This window comes from Macrotis lagotis, chromosome 1 (assembly GCF_037893015.1).
Source record: "Macrotis lagotis isolate mMagLag1 chromosome 1, bilby.v1.9.chrom.fasta, whole genome shotgun sequence".
Classification (NCBI taxonomy): Eukaryota; Metazoa; Chordata; class Mammalia; order Peramelemorphia; family Peramelidae; genus Macrotis; species Macrotis lagotis.
In genome coordinates, this window is record NC_133658.1 from 250,873,084 (window position 1) to 250,899,630 (window position 26,547).

At 40.1% G+C, this 26,547-nt stretch overlaps 1 long non-coding RNA gene across 1 annotated transcript; it reads left to right on the forward strand.

Annotated features, from left to right (window-relative positions):
* Positions 1–370: 370 nt before the first annotated feature.
* Positions 371–23,260, forward strand: LOC141515841 (uncharacterized). The gene is made up of 3 exons (XR_012476561.1): positions 371–734; positions 14,201–14,326; positions 23,181–23,260. It is a non-coding gene; the product is annotated as an uncharacterized LOC141515841 (long non-coding RNA).
* The last annotated feature ends 3,287 nt before the right edge of the window (positions 23,261–26,547 follow it).

The following is a 26,547-nucleotide window of genomic DNA, read 5'->3' on the forward strand; positions in this document are numbered from 1 at the left end:
TTCAGTTTAGTCTTGAACATTAAATAGTCTTCACCCATCATTCAAGCTAAAAACAGATTCAGATCTCCACAATCCAGGTAATTCGAGTTACTTTGCCAAAAGTGATTAAGGCCAGAGAGTCAAGGCCAAGGTCACTAAATGAGCTAATGACAGTGCCAGCATCAGAACTGCAAGGAGACATATGAGGGTTGGGAGGAAAGGACCAAATTATGATGAGACTGGCGTCAGGTTAATGGGGAAGGTGGGAAGGGCCTTTGGCTCCAGGGAAGTTGGCAAAGTCTGGGCACAATTTTAGCATGCAGGATAAAGTCCAAATGATCTCATGCAAAGGGAACGCCTAAGGCTCCTCCATGAGGACCAGTGAAATGGAACTCAATTAGAAAGAGAGATGGTTATGCCATACAAAAAAAGGGTGAAAGAACTTGGAGAGCCTTGGCCAAGTCAAAAGAAGACTTGGAAGAGGAGGGAATCATGCTAGCTGTCTTCAAATATTTGAAGGGCTGTCATGTGGAAGAAGGATTATGTTGGTTTTACTGAACTCCACAGGGAAGACCACAATCAGTGAGTGGAACCTGCCAGGAGGCAAATTTTGGCTCAATGGAAGGAAAAACTTCCTAACAATCAGAATCATTCCCAGTGAGAACAGACCAACTGGGCAGGAAGTGAGCTCTCCATCAGTAAAATGTTTCAAGTGAAGATTGAATGACCACTTGAGGGGAAGGATGATGATTTGGGTAAGTGTTACATCAGACATCTTTTTTAATTCTAAGACTTTTATAAATGATGTCCTTTAGGATTTTGCTCGCATGGTTCCCTATACTTGGCCAAATGAAATCCTTTCTTATTCTTTAAACCTACCACAAATGTCACCTCTGCCATGAAACCTTAAGATTCTCCTCCCTTTCTCCATTCCCCACTTCTACATACTGGGGACATAAAACAAAAATGTGGACTTCACCTTCCAGGAGATCACATTAGAATGTGATAGCATATAAATAATTAGATAGATAGATAGTTACATATCTAAGTATAATGTATAGATATAGATACAGTTACAAATAGTGTAAATGGAAACCAATATCAGAGAGAGAGCCCTAAAGGGGAGGGAAAGGACCTGCACAAGGTCACACAGCAAATTAGCAAAAAAGTTAGTACTCAAATCCAGGTCTTCTAATTAAAAATTCCAGAGACCTCAGAGATTTTCCTGATAATTATCTTTCCCATCTGTACACATTTCATACAATGTTTTTTAAGATTTTTCCTGACCTAAATTTCATTGATTCCTTATAGTAACAGAGGCAGGATTAGTCTATTTTGACAAAGGAGGAAACTGAGGTTCAGAGGATAGGGATAGAGTGTGAATAGAGGGGTGTGACTTGACCAGGGTCACATACTGAATCAGTGGCACTGCTAAGGCTAGTTCTCAGGTCTCCTAGTTTTTAATCAGATGAGCTCTTCACTATATTGGGGTGGAAGTTTAAATTCTGGGTTCATCAAGAAAAATTTTGCAAAGATCTTCTCCTGAAAAAAAAATCAGTTATCTAAGGGTCCTCCTCCTTTAATGGAGCCCCACAGGCATATTTGGTAAATATCTGACCACTGGCTGCTCCTTCTTATAACTTCTGTCCTCTGAACACTCATCTGCCTTCTTTGTTTCCAGAGAATTTTAAACAATGTTTTAGTCAGTGAGGCTCAAGATTCCTTCAGATCAGAACTGGCAATCTTAAATTTTGTCCTTGCTGAAGCATAGAATTCCAGGAACAGATTCCTGATGGTTCTCACCAACCACCAGACACCCCCCCCCAAAGGAATTTGAGTATGTAAGAGGTAGAAAAGGCTTCAGAAAATCATCAAGTCTAGGGTTCATAACCTTTTTTGCATCTCAGACCCCTTTGGCCATCTAGTGATGCCTATGAACCTCTTCTCAAAATGTTTTGTTGCTTTTCATTCACAATTGAAGAAAACACTACATTTCAATTAGACTTGAATGAAAATAAAAATGAATTTTTCCTCCACAAATTCCAGGTCCCTTGGAAATATATGACTTTGGTTAATTATCATCTCCTGGTTATGCTTTCCTCATTAGTAAAATGAAGGGTTTGGAATACAGATTAAGAATCCCTAATCTAGCCCAACTGAAGCCCAAAAAAGTGGAGCAAACCATCCAAGATCACAAAGAAAGTAAGAAGCAGAGTCAGGAGATCTCAGAATCCTGATCTCAGTAGTCTAATACTCCTTTCATTACATTATTTTCAGTTTCAGATTTGTCAGACCCAGAGATTCCATTAGCCAAGCAATTAATAATTAACAGGGGACAAAATGGATCTTTGCTCTTCATCTATGAAATAGCCTTGACTTTCTGTCCTTTCCTGACCCTCACTAGTTGTGTGACAAATCAATTAACTTCTATTTGCCTCAGTTTCTTCATCAGTAAAATGGGGCTAATTATAGCTCCTTCCTCCCAAGACTGTTTTAAGGATCAAATGAGATGATAATTATGAAGGGTATAACAGAATAACTGGTGCACAGTAAGAACAACAGAAATGTTAACTATTATCATTACTTAGAAAAAAATAAAAGCACCAGGAAGAAAGAACTGCAGAGACTTGAGTCTCTCATGTGGCATCCTGGAAATTTCCCCATCCTTTTACAAACAAGATACCCCACCTGAATGTGTAGGGGTAGTAGGGGAGATGGGACCCATTGCTACCATTTTGAAAGCAGAAGATTTGGGGGGAAAGATTCCCCACTCTCCTCCCCTAAGGTGCTTGCTGCCTAGAACCAACAGCAGAGTAGTGGTTTGTGAGTAATGACTCCAATACTCGTGTGACTGCAGCTTCTGAGATTCCAGGGAAGAAAATAAATAGAAACCTAATTGTGCTGTGACCGACAGCATTTCTCTAACCAACCTGGTGCTTTATGGCGGGTCAAGCTCCCCCAGCGGAGCCCGAAGATTGCATTTTGTCCTGGATTTTTCTTTGTGCACACTGGAGGGGTTGCGCTTGAAGGGGCACCTTTGAGCCAGCCAGGGAGCCTGGGGACTAGTGGTAGATCGACCATTGTGGTAGCTCGGATGAGTTTAAATCATACCCCATCAGCTCAGACTAGGCCCAAATGCGATAATTTACTGGGTAAGGAACCTGCTGTGCTTTGAGAACACATTTGCCACCAGGTCCCCAGCTATGGAGTTTATTAAGAATCCATCAAGATGTGAGAGGCAGGAAGAGCCCTTCTCCAGGGGGGATGGATTTAATCATGGAATTTTTCTAGCATGCCAGCCCCTTGCCAGGTTCTCTTTCTTTGTTGTGGGTTTTGTTTCTCAAAGATGCTCTTGTTCCCCCTCTTCTCTGTTAGCGCTGTAATTAGAGAAGCCCCACAGAGACAGAGCAACCAGGTGAAATACATTGCCAGCCACTGTCTGTATTTTGGCAGCAGGCAGACGTGGCATTTTCTGGGGCAGTTAAAAAGGAGAAGTGATTATTATTTGTCACCGGCAAAGAACTGGTTACCACCTAGATGCATTTAAGAGAATCTGGCTATTTGCAGAGCAAGGCTCTGGAAGGACATGGCGATATTTCCTGGGTTTCCCAGGATTTGTCTCTAATGTGGGTACATTTGAATGCCTCAGCCTTTTTTCCTGACAGGAAAATAGAAGTGTCTCAATTTCCCTTCCTTAGACATTAGATTATTTGATGTGGATTTAGAAGGGCTGAGTTCAAAAACTGACTCTACCATGTGTGACCTTGGGTGGGTCTCAGTTTCCCTCATTCTAAAATGAGGGTGTCAGTCTACTTTGCCTTGTGTTCCATCTCCAAATCTATGATTCTATGGCAGGTATTTTGTGTGTTATAATCATGCATGGGGCAGGACCTTCATTAGAGGAGCAGTCGATTTTTATAGCAAGGATGAATCTGTTATTTTTTTTAAGAATCTGTGATGTATAAAGCCATTCAGATCCTATCTAAATGGCAATTCTGATCCAGGGATTATTCTGAGACTTTACCACAGACCCTAAGGGAGTACTTTGAGAGCCCCAGACTTAAAATTCTCCAGCACCACCCAACTCACACCCAGATGGAAAAGGCTAAACTCATCACCTGGAAATCTGGCTCCATTACAACATTATTAGATACCCGCTGTGTGCAAGGTATGCTAGGTGGTAACGGAGACACATAGGATCAGCTTTGAAGCAATATGGATATAATGGAAAGAAAGTTTTGAGGCTTGAGTTCAAGTCTTGGTCCTACTGTTAAACTAACAGTTAAGTTCCTTTACCTCTGAGCCTAATTCCTATTCTATAAAAAGTGATATAATTTGTACCACCTACTACATAGGCATGTGCTTAAAAATTAAATGAGATAATAAATGTTGAAAACACTGTGTAACTATTAATCTTTCTGAATAACTATAAGTTATTAGAAGTATAAGGGGCAGTGGATAGAGCACTAGCTCTGGAGACAGGAGGACTTGAGTTCAAATTCTGCCTTAGACTCTTCCTTGCTGTGGGACCCAGGGAAAGTCAATTAACATCAACTGCCTCCAAAAAAATGGGTTTTTTTTAGTATAATTCGAGGTGGGGAGGTGGCTCAGATAAGGAAGATACTCAAATAACTATAACACAAAACAGGTCAGCACTTGATGAGCATTTGAGGTAGTTGGACTAATCAGACTATGAAGAGTAGGTGATTATATGAAACACATTAACATTTACAGAGCACTTTACATATATTTTCTCATTTGATTCTCAAAACAACTCTATGGGTTAAAGATTACAGGTATTATTATTCCTATTTTACAGATGAAGAAACTGAGGGATTCATACACAGTCTCACAGATGGTATCAAAGCAGGATTCAAACTTGAGTTTCTCCCTAAATTCCAAGAAGAATATTGTAAATGGAATCAAAAGACCTAAATTTGATTCCTGGTTGCAACAGACTGTGTGACTTTGAGCATGGGAATCAGTCAATCAGTCATAAAGCATTGATTAGTTGCTGCTCTTAGGTCCAGGAATACAAAGGCAAATATAAAAGGACAGAAACAAGAATTTATGAACCACCTACTATGTGCCAGATGCAGTGCTAAGCACTTTGCAAATCTTATCACACTTGCTCCTCATAATTATTCCTAGAAGCAAGTGCTTTTATTAACCTCATTTTATAGTTAAGAAAGCTGAGGCAGACAACCTGAGGCAGACAACCTGAGACAGGGTAGCACAGGTAGGGTCTGAAGTTCTCAGAGATCTACCCGACTCCAGACCTAGTGTTCTACGCACCATGGCGCCATCTAGCTGTCTTCTTTACAGAATATAACACTTCTTTAAGGAGTCTATCTGGGAAAATGGTGAGTACACATATAAATATACTCAAATTATATACTAGTGTATACAAAGTAATTTGTGATGAGGTGACTGGCAGTTGGAAATGGGTAGACAAATATGGAGTGATGTCCTGAAAAGAATGTTAGTTTTAGAATTAGGAAGTCTAAATTGCCTCTGATAGGTATTAGCTGAATGTCACCTAACCTCTTAGGGCCTAGAGCCACTCTCTGAGATTTTTAAATTACAGAGAAACTCTCCATCTACATTAGTGGAAGAGTTTCCATATTGAGAATCCCTCAAAATGAATAAAATCTAAGGTCAAGGATTCCCTTTTCCCCAATTCACCAAAAGAAAAACCTTTTTTTTTTTAAACAAAATTTGATTTTTAAATCAGGACACTAATACACTGTTGGTGGAGCTGTGAACTAATCCAGTCATTTCGGAGAACAGTCTGAAATTATGCCCAAAGAGTTATAAAGCTGTATATACTCTTTGACTCAGCAATACCACTCTTGGGACTGTTTATAAGGTGATCGGGGAAAAAAAGAAAAAGAATCCATATGTTCTAAAATATTTATACCGGCTCTCTTTGTGGTGGCAAAGAATGTCCATCAATTAGGGAATGGCTGAACAATTTGTGGCATATGACTGTAATAGAATACTATAGTGCTATAAAAAATGATGAGCTGGTTGATTTTAGGTAAAACATGGAAAGACTTTCATGAAATAATGAAGAGTGAAGTGAGCAGAACCAGGAGTATGCTGCATACAGTGACAGCAATATTATTCAAAGAGTAATTGAGAATAACTAAGTTATTTTGAGTATTATAAATACACAAAACAATTACAAAGGAAGATCCTATCCACTTCCAGAAAAAGAACTGACAAATAGAAATATGCTTAGATATGGATATATATGTGTGTGTGTGTGTGTGAATATATGTGTGTGTGTGTTTGTATGTGTTTGTGTGTCAAATGGTGGCCTTCTCTGGAGTGGGGTGGGGAGGGAGAGAGGGAGACAGTTCAGAACTTAAAATGTAAAAACATTTTTTTTCATTTTTAAAAAGTACCAGATTCCAGATTAATAAAAAGGAGATGTGGGCTTTGGTCTAGCTTCTGTCAAACATTAGCTGTGTGATCATGGGCAATCACTTCCTCACTGGCTGATTCAATTTCCTCATCTGTAAAATGAGGAGATTGGATTAGGTAATCTCTAAAACCCCTTCTAGCTCTGCCATTCTGTGGCCTAAGAGGTTTTTCTGAACTAAGATTCTTTTATTATTTAACTCTGTTTTGTTGCTTTCATATGTACACATTAGTCAAATGGACCACAAACTTCTTGAGGATCAGAACAATGTTTTATATTTTTGGGTCTAGTAAATGCTTAGTAGAAATCATACAAAGCTATAGGCTACAATATATATTCAGTAAAGTCTTTGAATGAATGAATAAGAATGGTTAACACATATATCAAGCCATAAGTTTACAAAGCACTCTTGCATAAATAATTTTACTTTATCCTCTCTACAACTCTAGAGGTAGGTGCTCTCATTAGCACTGTTGTTGCTGTTGAGTTGTGTCTGACTGTTGAAATGCCACTTGGAGTTTTCCAGTAAAGATACTGGAGTAGTTAGCACTTCCTTTCTCATTTTAAAAATGAGAAAACTGGGGCAGCTAGGTGGTGCAGTGGATAAAGCACCAGTCCTGGAGTCAGGAGGACCTGAGTTCAAATTTGACCTCAGACATTTAATAATTACCTAGCTGTGTGATCTTGGGCAAGGCACATAACCCCATTGACTTGAAAAATAAAAAATAAAAATCAGAAAACTGAGGCAAACAACATTTGCTTGCCTAGAGTCACACAGTTAATAAGTGTCTGAGGCCACATTTGAAAATGACTCTTTCCTGACTCCATGCCCATACTTTCCACTGAGCCACTGAGTCCATTAGCCCAATTACAGCAAAGGAAACTGAGGACTAGAAAATTTAAGTGGTTTGCCTAGGAACACATGGTCTGTAAGGATCTGGGGTAGAATTTGAAGGCTGTTAAATATCAAAGTAGATAACAGGAAGTTGGACTTATAGTCAGGAAAATCCAAGCTCAAATTCAGCCACAAAACACTTGCTGGGTGATCTTTGACAAGTCATTTGTCCTAAATGTTTAGCACAAAATACAGTGTCTGAAAAATAGTTAGCCTGTAATCTAATAGATATTTGTACTCTTCCTCTTCCTAACTCCAAGCCATTTTATTTACTTACTTAAAAACCCAGTGAATGAGTTGATTGATTGATTGAATGAATGAATGAATGAATGAACAACCAATGAATGAATCTAGGGGCTTCATCAACTACAAAAGCCTCCCCTCTCCCAGCCCCAGTGCCAAAGAGTTGTCCATTTGGAAAGCCATATTATGACTTGAATGGGTGAAATCACTAACAGTAGTCAAGAGCTCTGCTTCCCATAGACCTCCTCATCTTTCTTCTTCCAAATTCTTCTCCGACACCTCCCAAGAGCCATCTGAAGACATCAACCCTCCCTCCCTCACAATTAATATTTACTCTCCTGTTCACTGTTGGGCTAAGGCACAGCTTTCGAGAAATGATAATAAAATCAAAGTGTCATCATATTAGCAGATTTCAAGAGAGTCTCTAGAGCTACATCAGTCCTTGCTCATCTGCTGCCTCTCCCCCAAGTGGCTAGTAATTGAGTTAATTATCTCCAACCATTACCAACACAATGGTCATTTTTTGAGTTCTTTTTCCAAAGGCCTCCACTTCCCTCAGATCACAGGTTTAGGTTGAAAAAGTGGTGGACAACAAAGGAGGGCATCAATAATGAGATCTGGTGCTAGTTGTGAGCCTGCCCCCAAGTTACAGTTATACCTTAACCTTCCATTGTTCAAAAGAAATCAAAGGAACAAGCATTTATGAAGTACCAATTTGTATGTGCCACATTGTTATTGTTGTTCAGTCACATCCGACTTTCATGGCAAAGATAAGTGGTTTTTCTCCAGTGTGTTCCCATTTTACAGACAATTAATTGAGGTAAATAGGGATTAAATTACTTGCTCGGAGTCACACAGCTGGTAAGTATCTGAGAAGGGATTTGAACTCATAAAGATAAGTCTTCCTGTCTCCAGGCCCAACAACTTAGCAACTATGCCTTCTTGCTGCTGGAAAGGGAGTCTTAGAGGAGAATGCAGTCCCCTCACTCTACAAATGAGGTTGCTCAATTGATTAAGTGGCAGATTTTGGGCTTGAAACCAGATCCTCTGGCTCCAGACTTTCTACTATTCTGTGCTTACTCTTCTCTTCATGAATTTCGTTCATGTGTTTTTTCCCCCAAAGGAATGCAAGATTTTTGAAGGCAGTTGCTGTTTTTGTTTTTATATGTTTCTAATGACTGGTACATGGTGGGACTTAAGACATGTTTGTTACATCAGTGAATGACTTTAGCATGTAGTATATACAAACTGTAAGGAATCTTGGAATGTGGAATGTTTGAGCTGGAGGGTGCTCTCTTGCCCACCCATTTTAATAAATATGCAAACTGGGACCCAGAGGAGAGAAACTATGTACTTATAGTCACTGACAAGGAGGAAAGCTGGACCTAGAAGTCAGGTCTTCTACCTCCTTGTCTGAGGATGTTTACACCCAGATAGGGCATTCTGAAAAGACTTTCATGAACTGATCCTGAATGAAATGAGCAGGACCAGGAGAACATTGCACACATTAATGATAACTGTGAGATGATCAACTGTGATGGAGGCAGTTCCTCTCAGCAGTTCAGTGATCAAGCACAATCCTGAGAGACCTGCTATGGACAATGCCATCCACAACCAGAGAAAAAAAAAATGGAGTCTGAATGTAGAACAGAAGCATACTATGTTCCCTTTTTAAAAATGTCTTTTATGTTTTCTTTCTTATGGTTTTTTCCCCTTAGTTCTAATTCCTCTTTCACAATGTGACTAATATGGAAATATGTTAAGCAAGATTGTACATGTGTAACCTACATCAGATTGTTCACTCCTGTGGAGAGGAGGGAGGGAGAGGAGGGTGGAAGAAAAATGTGGAGCTCATAAGCTTGCAAATGGCTGAATGTGGAAAATTATCTTTACGTGTAATTGGAAAAAAATAAAGAAAAGAAAAGGGCATGATCTGTATGGTATGATCAGGTAACGTGATAGATTTAGTGTGGAGTGCTGGAAGATCGAGGTAGGGGACAGGAGTGGAGGGAAGAAACGAAAGGAATCTTTGTGGCCACACCAAATGGAGGTAAAGAAAGATCCTCCCTCCCACTGGTACTTTTTTATGACCAGAACAGAGATACTTCCCAGAGGAATCTCTCTTTCTCTAAAGTCCATTTGTATTTAACTGGGGCAGTGGGGTATAAGGTGATATACCTCTCCACCCCATTAAGAAAACTGAGTATCTACCATTATGTTTTCCACTTCATGACTTTCCCATATAGACTTTCCCCATAGTTTCAATATATCATCATAAGATATTATGATTATAAGATATAATTATTTGGTCAGCATGAGCAATTAAATAGGAATGGGGGGGGAGTTTTATGGAAGTTGCAGGTGACACATGAAGAGCACTAAATGACACAGAAAAAGTTTAGAAACTCAGAAATACATAAAATATATGTATGGTCCCACAAAAGAATAAGAAAATTTTCAGACTTTTCTGGTATGAAGGGAGGGCCAAAAAATTTTATGTGAATTTTCCAGATCAACCCCCCCCATGTGGAAAGGATAACTATATTACCCTATTACTTACTGAGTGATATCTATTAAGTTGCTTCCTCCTTCTGAATCTCAGCTTCCACAACTGTAAAATGAGATAAAAAAAATTTGCAAAGCCTAACCCATGGAAATATTGTGAGAAAGGGGCTATATAAATATGAGTTGTTATTTATTATTATGACAAAAGAAATCTTTATTTTCTACCCTACACCTTAGGCAGCTTAGGAGACCCAGTGAATAAAATGCTGAGCCTGAAGTCTTGAAGGTCTGAGGTCAAACCCAGCCTCAAACTTGTAGGAGTTTGAGAAAGTCATGTGCTCTGCCTTAGTTTCTTAACTGTAAAATGGGAATAGTAATTGCATCTACCTCCCAGGGTTGTTGTGAGGATCAAATCAGATAATATCTATAAATATGCCCAGCATAGAGTAGACACTATATAAACACTAGCTATTATTCTGTTTTGTTCAATTGAGGGGGAAAATAAAGTGTTATATGGGAAGGATAAAACTTCAACAGGCAACTCTCTAGCAATATTATTAGATTTAGAGTCTACCTCTTCTGGAATCCTTTCTTGGCAACTATCACCACCATGGTGCTAACACAACCTTGACCAACTCCAGATCACTCAGCCTTCTCTAGCTCTGTCTGACTGGAGGGCTGGAAGGCAGAACACCAAACTCCTCCCAATGCCTTCCTTAATAGAAAGCAGAAATTGAACTTTCATTCCCTCTACTTTGCATCTGCTACTCTATCTGGTTTCAACCCACCCCCACCCCCAATTTCAAAATGCCCCAGAACCAAGTAGCCCATGATGTCCAGCTCTCCCACACACATACTTCTCTGCCTCCTTTTCTCTGTTGCTATTCCCTATAGACTGTATACTCCTTGAGAGCAGGATCTGTCTTTCTTTTTATCAGTTTTATTCCTAACCCTTAGAATAGTGCCTGGAACATCTTATACACATAATAATTGTTTACTACTTAGATTGTCTGATCTTGGATAAGTCATTTAACTTCCAGTGAAATGTAAACCTCTTATGAGCACGGACTGTCCTTCTTTTGTCTTTGGATTTCTTGTGCCTAGAAAAATCTATGTTATGTGGTAATTTTATGAGACCCTAGACACGTCATAAGACATCTCTAAACAGTGTTCTAAATAGCTCTCTAAGACTCTTAAATTACAGAAGATTGTCTAATCTGTATAAGTAGAGGGAGTTTCCTATAGAAATTAAATCACAAATCTATTCCCTGTTCCTTGTCAGAATGAAATCTGTCTAGGTCTCAGTTTCCTCCACTACAAAATGAAGGGTCAAAATGGATCATCTCTATAGACCCTAATTAGTTAAGGGTTATTCAGACTTCTTTTTCTAGTTTTCAAAAAGAAAATCACAGAAATGTCATTGGAAAGTCACCATGAGCACAAAGAATCCATTGTCTAAGCTGCTCCCTCTTGTGTCATCTCATGCAATGCCCTAATATGCCCCTGGCTAAATGTAAGAGAAGGTAAAAGAGGGGAGGAAGACCAGGCATTCCCAGCTCCCTCAAGTCTTCCAGGGCTTTTCATCAGAGTAAGCAAGGGACTGCCAGCAACCCCTGTGCCAGCAGGTTCTGAGGTCTATAGGAAAAACTGGCTAATGTTGTACTAAAACCTATTGCATTACACCATCCATTAAGAAAACAGACCTACCTCACCCAAGGGCCCCTGCAGCTTGTCTGAGTAGATGTTTTTCTTAAGGGAGGGGTTGAAGCAGTAGCATTGTGGGAGGCCCAAGAGCCCCTTCTATGCTGGCTTTGGGATGGATAGTCGAAACCTACAACCCATGCTGGGATGAGAATAAGAATGAAGCAGAATGGGAAAATTTTTTAAAAGACCCAAAAAAAGTATGGTAAAAGTTCAAGTAAAGCCTGGAAAAGGGATTACAGAGGCACCAGAGTAAAATCCTTCAGGGCTTCAAGGATCCATGATTGCAATGGTATAGATCCTCCTGAGTTAACTACAATGCCCCCCCATCTGAGAAGGTGATCTTTGTGAATTTCTATAACCAAAAAGTTCGTCAGTTTGAGGCTAAGCAGTTGATGATTGTCTCCAAATATAGTCAACACAGGACTCATATAGTGCATTAGAACTAGGGAGGAGAAAATAGGATTTTGTCCAAAGGCACCCAAATTTAAAGGGTGCTGACAAGTACCTGGAATACTTCATCAGATTAGGAGCAATTCTTAATACCTTGTTATCAAGAATAATTAATTAAAATAGGAAGCTGCCATACTTCCTACTTCCTCCAATATGAGTTCCCCCAAGGTCAGGCCCCAGAGTAAATCCCAATCAAACCTCCCAATGTCCCAGGGTCTTTACCCAAAGTCAACCCTACCTTTTTCAGTTAGACTCAGTTTAAAAAAAATCATTTGATACCCCTTTAACCCTTCTTACAAAGGAGAGGGATTATGAGTATGCAATGTTGTATAAACTATCAAACTCAGTTGATATGATGGTTAGTCTTGCTGAACTGATTCATTCTTTGTTACAGGGCATGGTCCTTGGCTAAAAAGTTGATGTAAAACAAAAGATATCAATAAAATTCATTATCAATAATGTTGATTTGATGGGTGTTTCATATCCCTTGTCTTTGGCACAAAAAAATCACTAGTAGGGGCAGTTAGGTTGGAGTTCAAATCCAACTTCAGATACTTACTAACTGCTTACCTCAAAAAAAAGTCACTAGCATTAGGTCTGTGGGATACAGTTCATCATTAGAACATACTCAATGTGCTTCCAGGTCAGAACTTGAATTCCAGGAAGGTGTATTATTTGAAAGTTCAGTGCTACTTCCAGTGCACAGCAAAGCATTGCAAATGGACTTGAGAAAAACAGCCTACACCTTGTCATCCCTTCATGGTTAACAAAGTGCTTTTTTCACAACAACATCATAAGGTAGATAGGATAAGTATTATTGTGCCTATCTTATAGATAGTAAAACTGAGGCTGAAAGAAGTTAAGCAATCATCATGGTCAATCAATAACATTGCCTGTTTTGCTAGGTTTGGGGATTTTTGGGTGGGAGGGATGTTAGGAGACGAGTAAGGAGGGAGCTAGGAAGAGCACAGTTCTATACAGTAAAGATAAGATAGGTGTTCTATGGGAATGTAGGTTTCTATGAAATGAGGAAGCTTTTCTAACTTAGAGAGTCTATGATTCTATGACTTTGCCTCAAATAAAATATTTACACCAGAGTTATTGCTGTTATTCAGTTGAGTCTGACTTTTCATGACCCAATTTCAGGTTTTCTTGGCAAAGATACTAGAGTAGTTTGCCATTGCCTTCTCCAGCTTATTTTACAGACAGAGAAACTGAGGCAAGCAAGGTTGAGTGACTTGCCCAGGGTGATACAATTCGTACATGTCTGAGGTTGGATTTGAACTCTGGGCCCAGTGCCCTGTTCACTGCACCACCAAAACTCCACATAGTGAAAGCTTAAAAAACATTTTCTAAATGGACAAATCACCCAGGAAATTAGTTAATTCCCACTGTGGTGATCGTGCCACCCCAGACACTGCTCAGGGAAAAAACATTACCCTGTTGCTAACACAGGCACGTTCTGGTGAAGACACTATCCAGCTTCCCAAGGTGGTGAGGAGGGCTTCATTAGCAAAGTCATTGATTCTTCTCCATGTCTCTGTGTTCAGTATTTGCTTTAATTAATCTCATTCTGATTTAAAGCATGTAGAAAGAACTTGTGGACCCTCTTCTTGCATTTAAAAAAAAAGATTGACTTCTAACCTATGTTGAAAAGCAATAGCTAAGGAATCATAACTCAAGTCCTAAGAGGCAATATGGGGAAGTGGGAAGAGTTTTGGAACAGTCAAAAGACCTGGATTTGAATCCCAAATCTGCTTGCCACTTTACCACCTTATAACCTTGAGTTGTGATACAACATGTCAAAGAGAACTAAAGCCAGACTTAGTCAAGAAGAACTGGGTTCAGATATGACCCATGATACCTACTGGCTATGTGACATTAGCAGGGGTGTGCTGGTAAATGTTTAACAACTGACTCTCTGAAAAAAAAATTGTACACCTGATACACTTTTAAATTTAGTCTGCCTATTAACATTTTCTCCATTACTTCCTTAGGTGTAGAAAATCAAAGCAAGGACTGATTTATGTGTTTACCAATGCAAGTAGTCACACCAACAATTTAACAATCCCCTCTCAAGAACCAATTCCAGCTGGTTCCAGCAAACTCTGGACCCTGAACAAGTAAGTTAATTAAATTCTCAGTAGTCTAAGCAACTGAGGACCAGAAGTTGCAGTATAGTTGTAGATCTACATGAGTAGAAGAGGCTTCCTATTAGAGTAAATCACAAGTCTTGCTTTGGACAGGTTACTTCACCTGAAGGAGTTAGAGAAGATGACTTCTAGCTCCAGTTTAAGAATCCCTATGATGTCTGGGGACTTCAAAATCTGGGGAAGGGAAATTCCAGTGAATTTCCTGTCTATAACCTTAAAGGAGTGTGAAGTTCCACAAGCATCTATTAAGTATGTCAGGCACTATGGTAAGTGCAAGAAAAATAAACAAAATAATAGTCAAAGAAAAGATAGTACCTGCCTTCAAGGATCTTCTATTCTAGTGGGGAAGACAACTCACAAAAGAAACTTAAGTGGGGGTTTGGGGAAAGAAGGTATACAGACAGCAGACATGATAGAAAAGACCAGAGGAGTATAGCCAGGTAAGAAATGAAGACATGGCCAGCCTCAGCACCTTCCTACATGGAAATTCTGGAGGGAGTCCTCTAATCAGAGGGAGTTATTCAAGGGGTAGAGGGTATTTCCAAGCTGTTCCAGGTATGGGAAGATAGGCCAAATATTTACTCCCTTCTAATCCTCAGCATTCTGTCTTCCTCTCTACCATATGTTTTTGAATCATTTTTTAGTCAAGTCTGACTCTTTGTGACCCTATTAAGGATTTCTTGGCAAAACTCCCAGAGTGGTTTGTCATATCCTTCTCCTGTTCAATTTATAGGAAATAAGGCAAACAGTTAAGTGACTTACTCAGGATCACACAGCTAGTAAGGGTCTGAGACTAAATTTGAACTCAGGAAGATGAGTTTTCCTGCCATCAGATCAGCACTCAATCCACTGCACCACTTAGCTGCACCCTGCCACTGTATCCCCAACCAATAGAAGAACTTTGGAAAACAGACGAGGTGTTAAGATTGTCACAATCAGATATCAGAGGCACTGGGAAAAGAAAGTCAGGATAGTTATGCTGTAATGGAAAGAATGCATCGCTGCCAAGAAGAGGGCACCAGCTTCTTTTACACATCAGGGCAACATGTAGCAAACATTTGCCATCTCCCATAAAAGATGTGGGGAAAAAAAGACTTTCTTATTATCATAGAGGTTGGTCCTTGCAATTGCTGTTGAGGGAGTTGTTATTCTTAAGAGAGGGGGAAAAACCAAGTGGGATATCTTTCCCATGGAACAATGTGACTAGGAGGGGTCCAATGGTGTCTTTCCTTGCATGTTCAAGTTTGTGGGTCATGCACCAGCCTACTGCAACCAATCAACCAATCAATAGGTATGTATTCAGTGTCTACCACATATTAGGCACTGTCCTTAGTGCTGGAGATTACAAATGCAAAGCATGAAGCAATCCTTACAAGGAGTTTATGATCTAATGCAATCTGCCCAGATCTTGAGCACAGAGATTACAAAAAGTGATGAATGTGTATCATAGGGTTAGTGAGAGTATGTTACAGCAATGTCTTCATAACCTGACCCTTGAGTGGGTTAACCAAAGTTTCAGGATCCTGGCTGGCAGCAAATCGTGGGACCCTGATAAGAAACCACTATTTCCAAAGGAAGCTTTTAGGCCCTAAAAAGACTTTGTGGAGATAACTGGAGAAGAAAAGTGAAACAAATCTATACAATTTTACAAGAAAAAGTGCTAATTCTTTCATTCTCATTCCTTTTAATGACAACCATTCTAAATTGTCCCAATCTCTAAGTACCATCAAAGAAGTCCTTCTGAACACCAATGGAACCTGTGCATGGTCTTCAAATATCTGAAGAGTTGTCTTCTCTAAGAAGGATTAGATTCATTCTCCTTGAACTCAAATGACAGAAATGGAACCAATTGGGTTCCTGAGTTTCCTTCAAAGGAAAGAATTTTCTAACAAGGAAAGGTCCTCAATAGTGGAAAAGGACTTGACTCTCAAGACAGTGATTTCCCTGTTGTCACTGAAAATATTCAAGATAAAAAAAAAAGAAAATATTCAAGAAGAGATTGGATTTGGGGCAGCTAGGTGGTGCAGTGGATAGAGCATGGGCCCTGGAGCCAGGAGTACCTGAGTTTAAATCTGGCCTCAGACACTTCATAATTACCTAGCTGTGTGGCCTTGGCCAAGCCACTTAACCCCATTGCCTTACAAAAAAAAAAAAAAAAGATTGGATTCAACAAGCTTTTTAAGTACTTCCCATATTCACTGTGCATGTATAGTAAAAAAAAAAAAAAAAAAAAGATGGTCCCTGTTCTCAAGGAGCTTACATTTACCAGGGGAGAAACAATATACATGTAGATTAAAAAAAATACAACATCCCAATAGGAGGAATATCCTTGCAAAGAATATTGCATAGGGGATTCACATGAGGGTAGGGATCAGACTAAATAATGATGTCTTCCAGATTTGGCATTCTATGAGCCTGTAAAAGAAAATCTCCATCATGAGGCCAAGATTTTCTCTATTAAGAGTTTCATTTCCACCTACTGAGACTCCTAGAAACAGTTAATATTGTCATAAGGACATACAGCATGGCTAGAGCCTGAGAAGATACCAAATAATAAAATGATAACCACAAGGAATGTTTTAGCAGTGTTGTACCATTCATATCTTGGTTCCCTGTTCTAGTCTCCAGAGTCATAAATCCATGTCACTTGTGCAAATGCAAAATAGACAGAAAATAATACCAGTAAGTAGAGATCCCTTCATTTGGGTTCACAATCTTTCAAGATAGCTTGTAATATTGTAACAAACCCTGATTAAGAAGTTGGATGCCTGGAGTTGATATCTCAGCTTCCCCACATATTAGTTACTTTACCATGATTGAATCACTTGCCCTGAGTCTCAGTTTTCCCATTTGTAAAATGAGAATAACAGTTGTGCTACCTACCTCATAGATTCAGAGAAGGGAAGTACTTTGCCCAAGATCACAAGGTTACTAAGTCATAGAATACAGAGCCTAGAATTCACAGACCAGAGATCTTTCTGTTATTACAAACCTCCACTCCATCTATTCCCTAGTCCAATCAAAAAAGACAACTAGACAAGTGCTATTTCCATATCTATTTATTCATTTATCAAAGTCTTTCTTAAGCTCTACTGTGAACAGAGTACAAATAAAATCTGAAATAATGGATGGAAATGGCAAAGAAGACAATTTAAGCTTAATGTTAAAAAAACTTGCAAACAATTTTAGCTGACAAAGTATGGAATAGACTACCTCAAGGCGTGAGGGACTTCCCCACTTATTGGAGGTCTTTAAATAGACAGTGGATGACCACTTCTTAGGTATGGTATAGGAGAGGGCAGATTTACTTTGAATATGAATTGTCCTGAATGGTCAAGGTCCCTTGCAAGTCAAGAGACTCTGATTCTGTAATTCTGTGATGGAACTTATAGTACAGGAAATGGATGACACAAATAGCAAGAGCAAGGACACAAAGTTGACACAGTAGATAGAATGCCCTGCCTGGAGTAAAGGAGACTCATCTTCTTGAGTTCAAATCCAGCCTCAGACATTTATAAATTGTGTGATCCTGGGCAAGTCATTTAACTCTGCTTCAGTTTCCTCACCTGTAAAATAAGCTGGAAAAGGAAGTGACACCAATGGGTCACAAAGAATCAGACATGACTGAAAAATGACCAGAAAGTTTTAGCAAACTTACCTAGAAGGCCTGGGCTTTCTAATCAGCATAACTCCCAGGAGTAGACTAGAGAATTTATCTCCGGAAACTTTTATACTCATCCATAATATGACCATTGGAAAGGAGCCTTTGAAAGAGGGTGGGACAGTGAACCTCAGGGGTTCCTAGTTAATTCATTTTTATTTCTTTTTTTTTATCATCTCTCCTGTCAGCCACATAGCTCGAGCTATAGAGTGACTGCCCAATGGTTCCCAGCTTCCCCATACATCAAATCAGAGTGTGAGGGCCACTCTGTAATTATTCTACTCTGCCTGACAATCCAATTTAGGGTTGGTTGATACCGTTATTTATCAAAAGCCAACCGGGGGAAGGGAAACTCAGGAGATTCTAGAAATATTTTTGTTACAGGGACATAAACTTCAATGTGCAAGACAAGTGGAGGTTACATTGCTTCCCACGTACTCACTCCTATATACTACTTAACATCTGGGCAAGGCCCAACTCCAGCCCACCTCCTCTGGAGAGTCCTCCCTGATTCTTCAAGCCTCTAATGATCTCCCTCTTTTATGAATTCCTGCTAGACTCCAGCCTTGAGCAAGTGATTCCATGCTGTCTTTTATTCTCTGGGTGGCTCTTCAATGAGATTGTGAGCTCTGTGTGCACTGGCAGTGGCAACATCATATACTCTTTGGCAGGGGTATGCTCAAGCCAGTCCAAACCATCTCACAAAAGCTAATTATTAAATGTTCAGTGGAAGCACTTACACCTTGGAAATCAACAAACGGCTACAAATCCAGGCTTGATTTATTGTTTAGCTGATTGTTTAGACTTAAGAAGGAGATGGACAAGATGTTAATAATCAAAATTAAACTTGAAAGTTTGCCCTGTTTACACTTTTTCCCACACAGCCTATTATTTTAATATTTACCAAAATACCACTTAGCTTACCCAAGAGGACATCAGAATGATAACTTTCATTTCTCTGCCTCTTTAAGGAAGGTGTCCTTATCTCTAAAATTGGAGAGTTGAATTAGATGTGGCTATCTATAGCCCTTTCCAAATCTAAATCTATGTTAATATAAAGGAAAGAATGGGGCAACAAGATTGTGAAATAGATAGATTGCCAGACTGGAATCCTGGAAGACTCATCTGCCTGAATTCAAACCTGGCCTTAGATACTTACTGGACAAGTCACTTAACCCTGTTTGCCTCAGTTCCTCATCTGTAAAATGGTCTGGAAAAGGAAATAACAAACCACTGTAGTATCTTTGCCAGCAAAGCCCCAAATGGAGTCACAAAATGTCAGACAAGATTGAAAACAACTGAACAAAAGAAAGGAATAATAATGAAAATGTAACCAGTTACTCATACAATACCTTCTAAACTCCCTCAAATTAATATCTTGCTCTAGGGCCTAGGGTGATTGTTTGGGGAACAGAAGGGAAAGAAATAGTACATTAATGACAATCTCAATGATCTTCCCTCTCCCTCACCAGGATGAGGTCTCATAGGCTATGGAGGAGAGTTGAACGTTGTTTTACAGTGCCTTTAAAAGAAACTTCCGGTCAGAGGAATCTCTTAGGTACAAGGAGAGGAGAACAAGAGAGAAAAAAAAACTCCTCAGGGGACCATGGCAACAACAGGGCAACTTGTTCAAACTGGGACAACTAGAAATCTAAGACATCTTAGAGATTAGTCTGTAGAAGATGGAAAACAAATAATTGTAGGGGTGAGACTGACTCTGGATAGAAACTAAACTGGGAGCCAAAGAAGAAACCAAAATACAAATCATCCCAGACCCAGAGAGCACTCAGTCAGGGACCGGTGAGCAGAGATAAGATTGGATTTGACTTAGACAAGCAGTCTAGTAACTAGTAGAAACTAGTAGCAGGAGAGGTACATCTAGCAGCACTTCGCTCAGTTTCTCCCTTGTTTTAACTATCCTAGTCTAGGATCCAGAGATAAGCCCTTATAAAACAGTACCACCACCAACAACAACTTATTCCCTTCAAATACTTGCCTGTGTAGCAGAGATACTGTCAATTAGAATGTCCATGTAGGTATGTTGAAATATTTCCCTTGGATTTTCAATAAATTATGTGACTCTAGTTGATTTGTTTATGTAATATAACTCTAGGGTTATATACTATAGGGTTGAGAATGAACTAGAGAATTTCCCAGATGCAGGGTGGTGGTGAAGGCAATAGAAATTTTTCAAATGTTTTATATTTTGGAGCAATATTTTATACCAACCACTAGGTTAGAATTCAGAACCTAGTCAATGAGGGTTTCTTCTTTCTCCTGTCATTTAGAATCTTGTGGCTTAGAAGGGCAGAAGTCAGATATATGTACATCAAAGCATATGTGTCAGGGAGATGTTGATAAGACCACTGTGTTAGGGGCTAGCACCATCTGTTGGAAAAATTAAATATTATAAACCTTTCTTAATTAGTTGACCAGGTAACACCCTGTCTTCCTATAGATAGCACACCAGCTGTTGTGAGCTCCTATTTCTACTATAGAACCTCAAATATCTTATAATACTCTAATTAAGTCACAATAATATGTATTTATTTCTATAAGTATTTATAAAACTTGCCTCAGAGCATGTTGTAAGGAAGATCATAGGATCATAGATTTAAAGCTGGAAGGAACTTTAAAAGCATTCTAAGCCAATCACCTCAGTTTTCATGTGAGGACAGATACTCAGTGAAGTCATGTGATTTGCCCAAGGTCACAGTGGTAGTAAGTGGCATAAGCAGGATCTGCACTGAGGTCCTCTGACTCCAAAACATCAGTGTTTTTTTCACCATACTACATTGGTACAGAGAGCAGGAGTCAGGAAGACTCATTTTCCTGAAAAACCTGGCCTCAGACACTTCCTAGTTGTGTGACTCTGGGCAAGTCACTTAACCCTGTTTGACTCCGTTTCCTCCCCTATAAAATGAACTGGAGAAAGCAATGGCAAATGACTCCATTATCTCTGCTACTAAAACCCCAAATGAGGTCACAGTCAGATACCACTGAACAACAACAATAACTCGGGTACAAATATTTTATTTGAGACAAAACCATACCTAAAAGAAAGTAAGCTGTCGTCTACTGCAAGTTTCTTAAAGGCAGGGAAAGATCACATCCAAGGACATAAAGTCATAGACTCTCCAAGTCAAGACGCTCCAATCAAAGAATATCTAGTCCAACCTCCTCATTTCACAGAAACATAAACTGAAGCCCAGAGAAGGGAGATGGCCCTGCCTAAAACTGCCCAATGAGCTAATAACCAGTGCATCTCCTGCAGAAATTACCATAGGACTTCACACACAGTTGGTGCATTGAATAAAATCATGTTCCTGCATTTGAGAAATCTGGTCTATCTGGGTCTTCCCTTAGAAAGCTCAACAGAATCAGACATGACCTTACAATCTGTTCCTTCTAAAGAAGGGTAAACAGACAACTTAGTTTGACTCTCTGAACACTTATCTGTTGCACTGATTTAGAGTCATAGTGTGAAAGGCAAATAGTACTAGATCAAGAGACTTAAGATCTCATCTAGTTCTGCACTCTTCTATTGTCCAGAAGAATCCACAAAGGCCAAAAGAGGGGAAACAACTTACCCAAGGCCACACAGGTAAGAGTTCAAGGAGCCAGAAGAAAAAGGGACTTTTCACTATACTGCAGGTCCCAAAGTCCTTAATATTCATCTTGACTTATTATTCCCACCAATGGAAGTCAGGGAAATTGATTTTTTTAAGGGCAGGAAGGCTGCAACTATAATCAATAAACCCTCTCTAGAATTCACAGCCTCCTTCAAATTCTGAGGTTGCCGGCTTGTAAAAGTTGAGGCTGCCCAAGCAAATAAGACCAGTGTTTCTAAACTGTGATAACAATTTGAAGTTCTTTGCAACCTTCAAGCACTATATAATGTGATTTATCAGGAGCTATAATAAATTGGGTCTCTTACTACAGAGCTGACTATATCAACAAACAGGGATTTACGATGGGGGGGGCAGTCAGTGAGGCAGAGCTAAGCCTCACCAGCTGCCCCCCCCTCTCTGCAGGTCTCTGATCAGTAAGGAGGGAAAGGAAGAACAAGAGACAAATAGGTCATCAGAATCTTGGCTAGGTTGGACCAGGAGTCCTCGGTGGTCATTATTGCTTGTAGCTGAGGGCTACCTGAAAGGAGAAGCAAAGGAAGAATCCATCATTGGCAAGAAACTGAGGTGATAATTTGGGGCAACCAAGGTGCTAGATCTAAACAGGATGAAGAGAATCCCAGGCCAGGCACCAGAGCTCTGGTCAATGAAACCAGGAAGATGGGAGAGGAGCAAAGACAAATAAATCCAACCAGGCAAGAGAGAGCAAAGGTTGCCAAAAATGAAGCCTAGGTCAAAACACAAAAGAGTAATAGAGTTGGTCATGACTAAGAGACGTTAATAATTAGGTTATGTTTTTTATTCTCTCCTTTTGACTGGGCAAGGCAGTGTCGCTGTCAAACTGCTCTGTAATCTTATGGCTATGCCTCTGTGAGCCTGTTCCTGACAGAATTGAGACATTCCTGGGCAATCAGGAAGCCTTGAGTTCAAATCCCATCTCAGACATTTAAGAGCCAGGGGACCCTGGGCATGTCACTTAAACTCTCTGGACCTCAGTTTTCTTATCTGTAAAAATGAATAGGATTAGAGATGATGAGTCTAAATTCGTGATCCTCTCATCCAAGTCATCTAACTGAGCTGGACCTCAGTTTTCACCGCCTTAAAAGGGAGTGGTTAAGACCGGGGGGCCTCTGAATTCCTTTCTTTCCCTAAATCTATGATCCTCTCATATTCCTGTCCCCATCCAAACAAAAAGAAGATTTCGTCTGGGTAGCTTTTGTGGTGGGGAAGCTCTCTGCTAGCCCACGTGGCAGATACCCCCCCCCCCATTTGTTTCCCCATCCCCCTCTCAAGCCAGCCCCAAGCCGGACTGAGGCTCGCAGCCCCCGGCCTCTGCTGTCCGGTGCGGGGCGGCCGCTCCCTCGTCCCGGCTCTCCCCCCTTCTGCGCGAGGCCACGTCTCCCGGAGTAATCAGCGAGAGGAGGCTCTTGGGCACCAAGCGTTTCCAGGGAAGCGCTGGCTGATTGAGGCCCCGAGTGACAGGGTATCCATCATTGCTGCCTTTGATTAAGCTCCGCACTAATCTCTGTCACAGGGTAATGACTGCTCAGGCAAACGGAGGCTGATTGCGGAGGGCTTCTCATCTGCATGCATCCCAGGAAGGCCGGGGGCGGGGGGCCCGCCTCGGCAGCCCTAATGGGGCGGGCTGGCTGGCAAAGTCCTCACGGGCTGGCGGGGGCTGCCACCCCCCTGACCAGGGCCACCTCCGTCGAGAAAGGGCGGCAACCGACCGACGTGGCCCGGGGCCAAGCCCAGGGGGCAACGTGATGGAGTCCTGGGCTCTCTGCACCGCCCCTCCGAGCTGCTCCGAGTGGTTTCCCCTCCTCTGCCATCCTCCTCTGGGAGGATGCTCTCTCAACTCAATCTCAAGATGCACAGCACCCCTCTGATGAAGCCCATGCCCCCACTCCACAGCACAATGCACAGACGGTGTGAGTTCACAGGTTGGCAGAGCTAGAGTGCTTCTGCTAATAACATTGATGATAATATACTTCTTTAAGATTTCCCAGTCGAATTACAAATAATATCTCATTTAGTCCTCACAACCACCCTGGGAGATGAATACTATTATTATTATTATTATTATTTCTATTTTCAGATGAGAAAATTGAGGTTGACAGAGGTCTAGTGACTTACCCAGGGTCAAATAAACTAGTAATATGTAATGGACCTCAGAGGCTATCTAGTCTAGCCCCTAATTTTGCACATGAGGAAACTGAGACCCACTGGCCTTAAGAGTTGTGAAGACCTGGGTTCAAGCTTTTTTTCCTGACTCATAACCTTCTCTATGTCTCTCTCAGGTAATAAGTCATGCAGTGGATAGAAGCTTGGCTTCAAGACAGCAAAATATACATTCAGAATTTCACTTATACAAGAGTTGTATGAGCCTAGACAAGTCTGACCTCTGTATGACTCAGTCTTCCCATTTTAAAATAGAAATAATAATAGTACCTACCCACAAGGTTGTATTAGGAACTAATGAGAAACGTATGTAAAGTGTTTTACAAACCTCAAATGCTAACTGTTATAAAAGTGACCTGCCTAAGATCATGAATATCAGAAGTGCAATTTGGACCAGGTCCTCTGCCTTCATAAATCTAGAGCTGGTAAGGTCTTCAGAGGTCATTTATTTTACGAATGAGAAATCTCAGAAGGGTTAAATGACTTACCCAAGGAAGGTATGAGAAGTAAAAAGCATGAGTCCATATGTTGAGTCCATAACCAGTGCTCTTTCTTTGCACTGTGTCACTGAAAGCTAACTGCTCCCCACCACTCTGCACCCCCCACCCCCTCACCCCCACTCCTATATTACTGTGGTCGGTAGGCAAACTTGACTGAAGACTGACTACCCAGACCTATAGTTGCCCATTCATTGTCCATTCATCAGCTTGGACTGATTCCCATTTGCTCAGATGGAGAATTAGAGGGCTCAGGGCATATAGATTCAAGGCAATCACCCTGGCAGGGATTAATCGAATTGGATTTGTTGTGGTTAGTGACAGCTTCCAACACGTCAAAGAAATGGGATTTTGATATTGAAGGGTTATTTTTTTTTCTGGCCTATGTCAGAAAAATGACCTGGAAGCCATGTGATATACTACTTTAAGGATGATGTCATTGAATGACCACAGAAACTGAGTGAAGTGAGCAGAACCAAAAGAACACTATACACACTAACAGCAACATAGGTGATAATCAACTATAATAGATTTGTTCATTTCAGCAAAACAAAAATCAGAGACAATTCTAAAAGACTTGTGACAGAAAATACCATCCATTTCCAGAGAAAAACTGTGGAGTTTAAATACAGCTTAAAGCTTACTTATGTATTAGTTATTTTTTCCTCTCTAATGTTCTTTTCTTCTGTATGTTTAGTGTATATATTATGTACTAGTTATTTTTTCTCTCTAATGCTCCTTTCTTCTGTTCGGGTTTGATTCTTCTTTCACAACATGATTAATATGAATCTTTGTTTAGCATGGTTATATATGTAGAGCCTATATTAAATTGTTTTCTGTCAAGGGAGAAGGGAGGGAGGGAAAAAATATAAAACTTAAAACCTTGCAAAAAATGATTGTTAAATATTGCTGTTGCATGTAGTTGGGAAAAATAAATAAAATATTTAAATTTTTAAAAAGAAGAAATTAGAGCTTAAATACACATCTAGCCTTCAAATATGAGCTAATCCCTTAACCTCTCTGAGGCTCTGCTGCCTCCCCTTTAAATTGGAGTTCATCATTCTCTACTTCATGGAATTGTTGTATGGTAAAAATGAGATAATATGTGAAAAGCACTTATGAACCTTAAAGCCCTATATAAATGTCAGCAATTATTAATACCAGCTCTTCCTACCCATCCTCAAAAGTCTAACTCAAATGCCACCTTCTCCCTGAGCCTTTCCTGATCCCACCTTTTATCTCCTACCGTACCTGTTATCATTATCATTATTATCATGACTGACATTGATATATAGCTCTTTCAAAGAATCAGATGGAAAGGACCTCAGAGGTCATCAAATCCAGCCCTCTCTTTTTTATGGATGATCAAGTTGAGGTCCAGGAAAATTAAAAAACCTACCCAAGATCACATGTAGTAAGCATCAGAAGCAGAATTTGAACCATTATCTGCTGCCTTCCAATCTGGAGTCAATATTCTTTCCAATTTTTTAAAGTTTTCTAAGTACTCTACTTCTATCATTTCATTTGAATTTAACAATAATGCTATAAAGCAGTTATTATGGGAAATATTCTGCACATTTTATAGATTAGGAAACTAAGACTCAGACGGGTTGTGACAACCATTGGAGCCCTTGCCTTCCCTCTTCATTCTACCCACTATATCAAATAGCTTCAGGTCTTTTCCAGTTCAAATTCCCATCATTCTTTGATCTTATGATCATATTTTCAACTGTCTAAAAAGTGTGAGGCCAAAAGGATAGACATAACAAGGGTGATTTAGAGTAGGAAAAAAGTGGAATCCAAAGTTAAAGATAGAATTGAGAGCCCTAGCCAAAGTCAGGGTCAAAAAACCCCTATTAGGCAAGTTAAAGGAAGGATCTGAGTTCATACAAGACTGTCACAGTTTCTTAAATTCCTGTCCAGTTTCTCAGGCATAAGATCATGGGCCATGGACAATCTCCACTCTTCTGATGATTCTCATGTGACTGTAAAAAGCTCATCTCCATATCTTGCATCTACGGTTCTTACCTGGGGGGAAGGTGAAAGCTAGGCAGTCCTGTTCCTCCACTTATTCTGTCCCTTTTCCTAAAAGGACTTCCTAGTCTTTCCACTCAGATCCTGCCATTTCCTCTGTAGCTTCTTTTCTCTTATCTCTTTTTTAATTTTTTTTTATTTTAAAGGGCAATGGGTTAAGTGACTTGCCCGAGTTCACACAATTATTAG